The sequence below is a fragment of the Crocodylus porosus genome, unplaced genomic scaffold (assembly GCF_001723895.1).
Source record: "Crocodylus porosus isolate Cpor-Errol unplaced genomic scaffold, CroPor_comp1, whole genome shotgun sequence".
NCBI classification, from domain to species: Eukaryota; Metazoa; Chordata; order Crocodylia; family Crocodylidae; genus Crocodylus; species Crocodylus porosus.
The window spans coordinates 57,336,469-57,346,421 of record NW_017728886.1 but is presented as its reverse complement, the minus strand read 5'-3'; the positions used below and the strand labels follow the sequence as shown (position 1 = coordinate 57,346,421).

The window sequence follows — 9,953 nt, the reverse complement described above, 5'->3', positions numbered from 1 at the left end:
GACTTCTTTTCTTTCCTGCTTCTATATGCTGCTTTTTTTGTTGTTGTTGTTGCCTTCCTCAGGAGTACTGTATATTGGCTGCAGGCAGGGCTAAGGATTTTGACTGTGGTGTGCCAGTGCTGCTGCTGGGGCTTAAACCTGGATAGAGGGTCTTGCCACTTCTCTCAGGGTCAGAGCAACTGCCATGCTCGGGATCCAGAGAATTTTACTCCGTGGTCAGACTGGGGTGGGGCCTTCTGTCACTTATGCACTGTGTAACGTAATTGCATGGTGTGAATTGGAAATGTATTATGAATGTGAACTAGAAGGGGGAGACATGGTTCTTTGGGTAAATCTGGTATCTTTCATTACTCCAACTCAAATAGTTGGAGGGGGAAAAATTCTTCTCTGCTAGCTTTTGGGTACAAACACCCTCCTCGAGGCTGAGGGAGTCTGTGCTCTTCCTGGATGGAATCGAAGCGAGACCAGAGAACAGCGTTCTGTTCTGTTCTGTTCTGTTCTCTTCCATCCCATCCAGGAAGAGCATATCCCACTGCAGACTTCCTCAGCCTGAAGAAGGGTGTTTGTACCCAAAAGCTTGCAGAGAAGAATTTCTCCCCCCCCCCCGCAACTATTTGAATTGGTCTAATAAAAGATATCGGATTTACCCAAAGACCCTTGTGTGCCTGTGTCCCTAGACCAACACCTATGCTTCCCCATCTGTTAGGGGTAATCTCGCGGAGTCCTGTTGCTGTAAATCTGGACTACAAATCCCAGAGGCCTCTGGAAGCAGGAAGAGGAAGTGGTGACAGGCGATGAGCGGCGGAGTGCCGCCGGCTGTGATTGTGGACTACGAGTCCCAGAGGCCTCTGGGCGGAGAGAGGAAGTGAGCGGACGGTTCCGTCCTGGCTACGTGCCTGGGAGCGGGAGAGAGCGGGGAGAGGGGAAGCGAGGTAGCGGCACAGCTGGAGCCACGGGCTGGATGCGTGTGATCCCCGACTTGGAGACCTGTGCAGAGTGACTCTGGACTGAAGGCTGGTTCCCGGGCACACCTCCAGAGGTGGGGAGAGGGAACTTTATGTGCTGAATGTATGTATTCTAGTGGCACTGACTGCTACCTGTTACTTACCCTTTGCCTGCACGGTGTTACACTGTGAGTGTCTTTTTACCTGCATTTGTTTCTCTCTCTTGGCCCGTTGGCTTGTGACCCTCGTCCCTAGGACTCTCCATATAGACGTGAGAGAACCCCTTTAGGCTGTAGTGCTCGTGCCGGACGCGGACGCCGCACTCGTGTCTCTTTTATAGTATGGGGAGTGGCCCTCTTCCTTGGCTCTCTCGTGTGGATTTTAATAACCCTTGCAGCAGCAGGACGTTGGCCACTGTTGTTTACCTGTGGCAGGTGTTGTGCCTTGTGGTTGTGTCGGGGTTGATTCTGTAGTTTGACTAATAGGTTAGACAAGGGATTTGTATGGGATGGCTTGGATAAAGATGATCCTGTGAAGGGGGTGGGTGGAACTAGATGACCTCTGAAGGTCCCTTCCAACCTTGCTTTTCTGTGATTGCATGGAAATAAAGCCTTCCCAGATTTAGAAAGTGGTAAGCCTTAGGGGGGAAAAAAGATCTGAGTACAGTTTGTTTAACTCTCTTAAAATATAGTTTCCCTGAAGTACTACTGTTTGAAATAAATAACACCATGCTGTGAGGAAGTTGGTTGCTGTTTACTACTGCATTTGCTACCAGAGAGAACAGAACTTCAGCATCTGAGCCTGTCACATGAACGGAGGAAATCGCAACTGATAGTACCGTGGCCACAGCCTGGCTTGCAAGTGAAGGAATCGTGTGATTCCATCAGGAGGAACAAGTGATGGCTAGAGGCCTGGGGTACGGCCAGGAGTGTGCTCAGGGAGTCACAGGAGATGAGGTGCAGTTTGCATGATTACTGTGACAGTAACAACCTGTTGTTGTTTTTCCTGCTACTGTAAAATGGCCATGTCTGTCTTTAACTGTTCTCCTCAGTGTTCTTGTTCCCTATTCACTGCTCCTTTTTTGTGCATATGAACCTCTACAGTGTGATCTCTAATATATGGCAGACATCCATCTGAACTGTAGTAGTTCCTTGTTGCTCCAGTTTATTAACATCTGTCTGAGAAACAGTGCTAGCATTTGCTAAAAGTGTTGCTTATTTAATTTTGCTTTCAGAAAAGAGGAGTTATGTGACTCTACTTTTGTAGAATACTTTGTAATAGGTTAAAAAATATTGCAGTAAGTAATGCAAAAAAAAAGTTCTAGTATATTGGGATGTATTTAAAAGGAGCATTTTGTGCAGATCATGGGAAATCTGTTTTGGTACTGGGAGAAAACTATATTGCAGTGGCAGCAGCAAGTGGGGTCTGAATAAGATTCCTGCACTCCCACTCTCCTGCAGGATTTACTCAGGATATGAACCACTGGTGTAAACAGTAGGGTTTCTTCATATTCACCTTCCATTCTGAAAAGTGTCTGGTCTACACACACAGCTGCAGTATAGTAGTAGAACCTCTTTTTCTGCAGAAAACTAATACCACTTCACTGACCAAAAGAAGGCTTGACAAGAAGCTGGGTGTGGACATCTCCAGCTTTCTGCTGATTGCTTTGGGCCCTCCAGCAGCTGGTAGCTTCTTGAGCTGTACTGCATGTCCTGACATACTGCAGATTGGAGCTGTATGAAGCACTTGCTTGGCTTCTGCACAGCTGCTGCCCTGTGGTGCTAGAAGTTCTGCAGGCAACAGAACCAAGTATAGATGGCCTTTCATGTGTTGCCTATGCATGGAATAACTCCAGGGCCTTGTGCACTAAGCCTTACTCTCTGGCAACTGCAATTTCTCCCAGTGATTCGTCTCCAGTATCTGATATCAGCCACATCCACCTGTTACTCCTCACAAATGGTTGTTTTATGTTGAAGCCTTCTTCTAAGGTTTCCAGTGAGTCTTGCCTCACCTGCCATTTAGACTGGGACCTTCTTCAACCAGGATTGTTTTATGTCTGTCTTGTTCAATGGCAGAATTTAGCCTTGTTTTCCCACTGTTTTCTCCCCTAAAAAAACAAATGCATAAGTTCATTCTGCAGTAATAACCAGGATCTAAATGGACCCTTTCTGCCTTCCCCCAAATTCATGTACTGACAATTCCTGCAGGTGCAAATTTCCTTTGCCACCACATGCCAGTTGCTTCCAGGACACTAATCCCTCTTTCTCTGAACTCCCCAAAGGCCTTTCTAAGGGTTTGCGTGGAGGACAGAGGATGGACTGGGAACATCATCCCAGTAGTGTAAGCAGAGGTGGGTAGGGGGACACCAGCCCCAGGTGCCAGCTTGGAGGGGGTGCTCCCTGGGGATTCTTTGCCATAGTAGTAGCAGCTGAGTGCAGAAGCAGTGTGCACAGCTGGGGTGGGCAAAGAGTGACACAGCGGCAGCAGATGGAGTCTTTGAGTCCCCAGGGCAGGGAAAATAACAACCCTGACCATTTCCACCCTACTCTCCAGCAGGGTTTTGCCCAGGGCACAAAACTTGTTAGTTGTGTCTCTTTTTTTTGTCTTCACTCTAGTCATTGGATCCCCTTAAGCATGGGACTAAAATATTTTCTTTTTGGAGCCACCAGGTACAATGAGTAAAGAAAGACAGCCTGTTAAGTGTTTCCAAGATGCATTCACATTCCTACAATGGCAAAAAAAATTAAGGAAAATCAGTAAAGACACAGAACAGTATTTTCCTTTAGAAATGTTTATTTCCAGATAACTTGTTCCACATGGATACATATTTCAGTACACTAATTTTACCCCAAACAAACTCCAGAAATACTCCACAGCCAACTCGGCAAAACATGTCTACAACACTGGGCCGAGAAGAAGATGCTAAAGTTTAACTGAGAACAACCAAAGATGTACTTGCATTCACCTTCCAAAACTATATATTTTTTTCCTACAGTTAAAAACCACTGATTCTCATTAAATTATTAAATAAATAAAAACACCTTCAAGCTAGGATCTGTATAAACAATTTTTGGATTCTTGTTTCTTTTGAAAAAATCTACAGTTTGGTCTTATTGAAAAGATGTGTAACAGACACTTTTATAATACCAGTTTTATGTTGTGCTTTACTCTTAGATGAAATGGATGTTAATTGCTTTGACATGCTTGTTTCTTCATCAGCTAATAATTTTAAAAGACCTTACTGGGTAATTGGCACTTCATGTACCTGGTATTTCAACTGTTATTGAAATCTATTATTAATAAGTGACCCTGTGCCAAGAATAAGCAGGTTAGGGTGGTCCATTAGAAACTAACTGGCTCAGGGAGACATGAGGTCTTGTCGACAAAGTAGGCTGTTGCCTGATGCCAAACATACTGATGCAAAATGTTTGAAGCTAACAAAGAAATCTTCAGGTGTTTAACCCTGTCCCCACCAGTAGATGTCATTGTGGCAATGGAAAATGCTGTAAAGGATATAAATTACAGAAACATCATTTGTCCAAGGGAAGAAGAAGAAAAACTTACAATATGCATGTTTTTTTCCCCCTCAAGATACCTAGCAGGGTTAAAGATTTTCTATTTTTTAGCTCTAATGAATTGGGCTGAATATTAAGTTTCTAGTCAATGTATGCATGCTTCAGTTTTTGCCAATAAATTGCTTTGTTCGTGTAGGGCAATACATGCATGTATGCATTCCCTTTGCCACCTTCCTGCCTTCTCAGCTGTGAACTTTCATTCACATGGCCCCCTATGTGTAGCTTGGAACAGTCTCCTAAGTTTGTCCAGCGTTCTCTTTTTCCTTTTAAAACTGTTTCTTCCAGAATATCCTACTTTTTCATAACAAGCAATCTCTCTACACTTTCTATAAACTAAGCTGTTCTCATGTATTTGTTAATCTTAAGATACTGATGGTTTGGAATAGGAAACATGTATTTCTACGGTTATTAAATGCCAATCCGCAGCCCCAGCTGGGAGTTTTCTGTGTGCAGGTAGTAAGAGATTTGTCCTGCATGTCTATAAAAAGAAGCCATCAGTATTTTGATATTGCTCAGTAAAATGGAGCTTAGTTGGCTGTAAAGGAGGTGTTCAAGTTCATGCATTTCCACCTGAAAAAAAGAATCAGAATTTTTGTTGGCTTGATTCTTTTAAAAATGCTGAATTGATACCTGATACAAGTATGAATAGTTGGTTGGGATTATCTGCTTTACATTTTGGTTAGTGCCACACATGTAAAAGAATGAATTCTGGCAGCACACGATCACATGGACTATAGCACAAAGCAAGCCATATCCGTAAGGAAGCTGCTAAGCTAAAATATAAATGGCTTTTAAAAATCAACAGGGTGCTCACTACATCAATTTATAACCCCACATTTGAATTTTTTCTTTTTTGTAGAGTACAGCCCAGTGAATAATAAGGCTTTCTTCTCTGAAATGTCAGGCTTTGCAGGAAGTGAATGCTGAGAAAGCAGCTGGCCTGATAAAGCTAAGAGTCTGCTTCTCCTCCTTTGCATGGTCTTGCAGGCTGAAATCAATCCCTGTGCTCAAAATTAAAAACTCATAGATGGCCAAATGATCAGGTTCATGACCTTCCACAGTGAGGAAAGCAATTTTTTTAGGCAAGTCTTTTTATAAACTAAAAACAATGGGGGGAAATGTTGGCTGAGGTTTCGTCCTTCAGCAAATGGAAAAGAGCTCTGTTGGAAGATAAAACAAAGAATCAAATCAAAGCAGCCGATGCTTTTCATAGAGGAAAAACAGACACCTGGTTGCTCATCAGCGTGTTCTGCATCAGTTTGTTTACCTCAGAGCTGGATATTTTTTTCTCTTATATTAGTCACAAGCATTTATTCAACTGGAGAGATGAATGGGGTGAGTGGAAGATGCTCACTTACATTATTACCACTTCTGCAAGACTCTTTCAAAGTTTCTGAGGCCTAAAAGCGTGAAGAAAGGCTATATCTATCCTTGGCAAGTGCATGCTGTTTTATTACAGTTCATTTAAAAAAAAACAGGACATGAAGTCTGTAAGAGCTGGAAAAATCCATATATTGACTCCAAAACCAACTTCATAATAATGACTTAGAAAAGGTAAAAGTGTCAGTCATGCTTTTAATTTCCCATGTGTATTTTTTTTTCTGTATCTATTTTCTCATAAGAACAGCAGTCTTGCTTCAGAATATGTCTAAACCCATTAAGACTGTTTCTATAGTTATTCTAAAAGCATTTCATGACAGTGATGTAGTGCTTTTGGTTTCATGTAGTTTTAAACTACTTAAAACACTTCCCATATACTTTTAATGTCACAACTAAAAAACAAATATAGTAACCCACAAAAATTAACTATTACCCCTCAAGTGATGCACCCCTTATGAAAAACAGGCCTGTCCCTATGGCTGGAAGCATGCAAAGGCTAGAAGCTGTGAACCACTGATAGTCCTTGTATGCCAGCAGACCTGATTAATGTATGGAGCTAACTGTAGCAAGATGATTAGCCAGCTGTGGGCCTGTTTGGAGCCCTGGTGTAGGTAATACACTAGTTAATACCTACTCCTACCTACCCCTAGGTACTTTAGCTCTGTGTTTGCTGTCTTGGTTTTTTGGGTTGTATCTGATACCGAGATATCTGCCTGACTTGTCAGCACACCTCAGACATAGCTCTGAGAGATGTAAACTCCAGGACCAAATGGGGTCCTAAGCTCAGCAGAGGAACTGAAGAGTGTAAGTAATCTGACCTGTCCGCATAAATACCTATACCCAAATGCTGGCAAAAGTATCACAGAGCCATCTCATTGTTGCCCTTGAGCTGCTGCTCCTGGAATAGGAAAAAAAGGAACTCTCATGTGACCACCTCAGAGTTTTCTCCCAGATCATGTCAACTTGTTTTGCACTCCTGTGGGTGACATGTAATAGTTAATTTGCATATTTGTAGTTACTTTGCACATGACTGTGAACTTCACCTTAAAAACAGTATTTAAGGTCTGGTAAAATTGTCACCCTGTTTCCCAGTCCTGGCAAATGAAGACCCCTGTTTTTCCTATAGATAGCAGCCAGCCAACAATAGTATGACTCTGAAGTTGAGAGAGCAGTGAAACCTGAGAACCTTTGCAGATTTGTGACCTGAGCCGGTCTCCTCCATGTTTCCTCTCCCCAAATGAACTTTTCCCATTCTTGTTCCATCCCTTCTCTGTTCCTTATCTAGCAGCTCCTTTCCTCTGCTTCTGTTTGCTTTAACTGGTGGCTGCCACACAGTCACTGCTAACAATAGAGGTCATCAGAAGTTCCAGATTTTGTCTGTAGCTCAGCTGGATTTGTAAAACTCCAACTGACTTACAGCCAAGTATGAAAGGGCTATCAAATGTAGGAGTATTGTGTGAAATTCTCGATGCCTGACAGCCCTGTTCTTCGTACTTCCTGGATAAGGTGATGGGGGTCCTTGTATTAGAGTGTGTCTGCTGCCCCAGATTTCTTTAATCCATTCATGCTTTCTAATGCAATCTTGAATGCTACAAGTTTTGCAGCACTGCTGCATAGATGCACTAGGTAGAAGAAGCACCTCTGTGTATACAATACACATTCATCACTCCCCTGTCCTATGTTCATCATGGGAGACGACACAGATTCTTACATGTTCAATTTCATGATCCAGATTAATCCTTTACAATTTGCTATGTGAATTGTTAACCTTGTAAAAATACTAGGGGTACACTGATAAAAGGTTTTGTTTGGCCAGTCTGCCAATACTGATCTGGTAGCTGATATGCAGTGTGGCAGCTTGGAGAACAGCATCTGACTAGTAAGTCGGGAGGAGGGAGGGGGTAGGGGAGGAGTATTGCGGGGCAGATCAAAGCCTCCATGGTGAGGGAGGGAGTGGGGCAGGGTCAGGGACATATGCTGTTTAGCTGAGCAGGGCAGTGCTGTGGGCAGCTCATCCTGAGAATGTGGGAGGGTGGGGCAACTCCCTGCCTCTGTACCCCCGGGGGAGGCATGGGGGGGCATGTATCCCCTAGTTTTGTGTGTGAGGTGGGGGCAGGCTGCCCAGTACAGGCTCAGGGCCAGGGGCTACACTGGCTTTTTCCCAGTGGGGGGCTGGGCAGGGGCTGCACTCAGGGTGGGTGGGGGTAGGGTGGATGATAGAGGTGCTGGGAGAGAAGGCTACAGGGTGGCTATAGTGGCTGTAGCCACCCCTGCCAACACCACAATCACCTGCCCTGCCCCCACCTGCCCCAAGCCCAGCTCCCCTGCTGAGAAGAGGCTGGCGCAGGCCCTGGCCCCAGCCCTCAGCAGATAGCCTGACTTCACCCCATGCACAAATCTGGGGGGCACATGCTCCCATGCCTCCCCTGGGGGTGTGTGCAGCAACTGGGAGCTGCTCCCTGGACAAGCTGCCCATGGCTCTGTCTTGCGCCCTGCCCCTCCCCAGCTGGGCAGCCCCTGCCTCTGCCCCAGCCCTATTCCTTCCCTCACCCTGAGGGCCTCTATCTGACCCCCTTCATGCTTCTTCCTCCCCCCAGACTTACTGGCTGGACGCTGCTCTTTAAGCTGCTGGGCTGCATTCATGGCTGTGTGCATGCTGTGTCTGCATGCATGCACGTGGCATTTATCGTGACATTATCAGCTAGACCAGCCAAAATAAGCCAATTGACTATAATGTCAATTTTGCTTTTATCACTGCCGATCCAATATGGATCAGTATATCAGTGCACCTCTTTTAAAAAGTACATTTTTAATCTCACTCTGGCTCTATAATTTGTCCCAGTGCATTCTCTGAAAAGTCGGAGAGAGAGGCACCAATGGATTCTGTTGCCCTCATGAGATTATTCTTAATTTAAATATGTTGTTTTGGTTGCTGTACTCTTTGCCTTGTCACATAATTGTAGTAACATTAATAGCTTTTGAATTAAAAGCTTTTTTTCCTGCTATCAGATGCTTTATAATAGCTTCTCTTCAGTATTAAATCAAAATCAGAAGAGTTATTGCTTCCTGTCCTCTGCTGTTATGAACATTATCCCTTAATCACATTAATGTGAGACTGATATTGAGCATCTTGTTTAGACAACTGGGCTTTGGCATACTGCCAGGTCAAATTCAGCATATAATTTGGGTATGTGAAAAATAATGTTAGCAAAATCTCAGATCAATAGAAAAGCTTCTATTATTTTTTTTTAAATTTTACTAAATATTTATAAAAAATATATAGTCCTCTGCAGCACTTATTGCTCAAGATATTCCAGCATCGTGCTTACATATGACATGGACAGAGAAACTGAATGCAAAAATTATATTTTCTTTTTCTTGGCCAAGAGAACTGCAAAAACTGGGCAAGAAAATAAGCATAAAAATCCAATTCCATTATTTGCAAAAATAATTTATTTTTTATTATATAATGTTATTAATTTTAAAGTTAAGGAAATGTCTTTCATACTGTTTTTTTAAGAAGTGCTCAATCACCAGTCAGATGACCATTACATTTTTGTAGCCATTTTCTTTGTTCAACCATTGTAATCTAAATATTTGATGACATTATAAAAAGTATAACTCATACTCTCTAATCTTAAACATAAAAAACAAGAAACTGTTTATAAAGATAAGATTCTTCACTTTTCTGGAAGAGCTACTTTGAAATGTTTTTGATGGAACATTTTTCTGTCAAAATATACAATAGGAAATTGTTGAAACCTTTTGTTTAGCGTTAAGAAAGTTATTTTATAATCAATAAGTAAAAACAATGTTTTAATCTTATCCAGATACTTTCTTCCGATACAGCAGTTTCCCAAATGAAAATGCACAATGCTTGTTTTGCAGTAAATAATATTTCATTGCAGTTTGGGATGAAAACTGTGGGGCCTAGGGGTCTGGGAGCTCAGGTGGTGTTTTCGTTGATCCTCCCAGTCTTGGGCTATGGGCTGAGGAGGGAGAGGAGGATCCACGCGGTGAACCAAAGACTGCGGCGCTGGTGTTATCGGGAAGG

At 43.1% G+C, this 9,953-nt stretch overlaps 1 protein-coding gene across 5 annotated transcripts in view; it reads left to right on the top strand.

Annotated features, from left to right (window-relative positions):
- Positions 1 to 847: 847 nt before the first annotated feature.
- The window catches only part of FAM126A (family with sequence similarity 126 member A), a 72,477-nt gene continuing 63,371 nt past the window's right edge, over positions 848 to 9,953 (top strand). For 2 of the 5 annotated variants that reach the window (XM_019534508.1, XM_019534534.1), the window contains exon 1: positions 850 to 1,039. The gene's annotated coding sequence lies outside the window, so the exon portion shown is untranslated. Of the gene's footprint in view, positions 1,133 to 9,953 lie in introns of all 5 variants that reach the window. The other 3 variants (XM_019534524.1, XM_019534516.1, XM_019534543.1) reach the window with 2 other exon arrangements.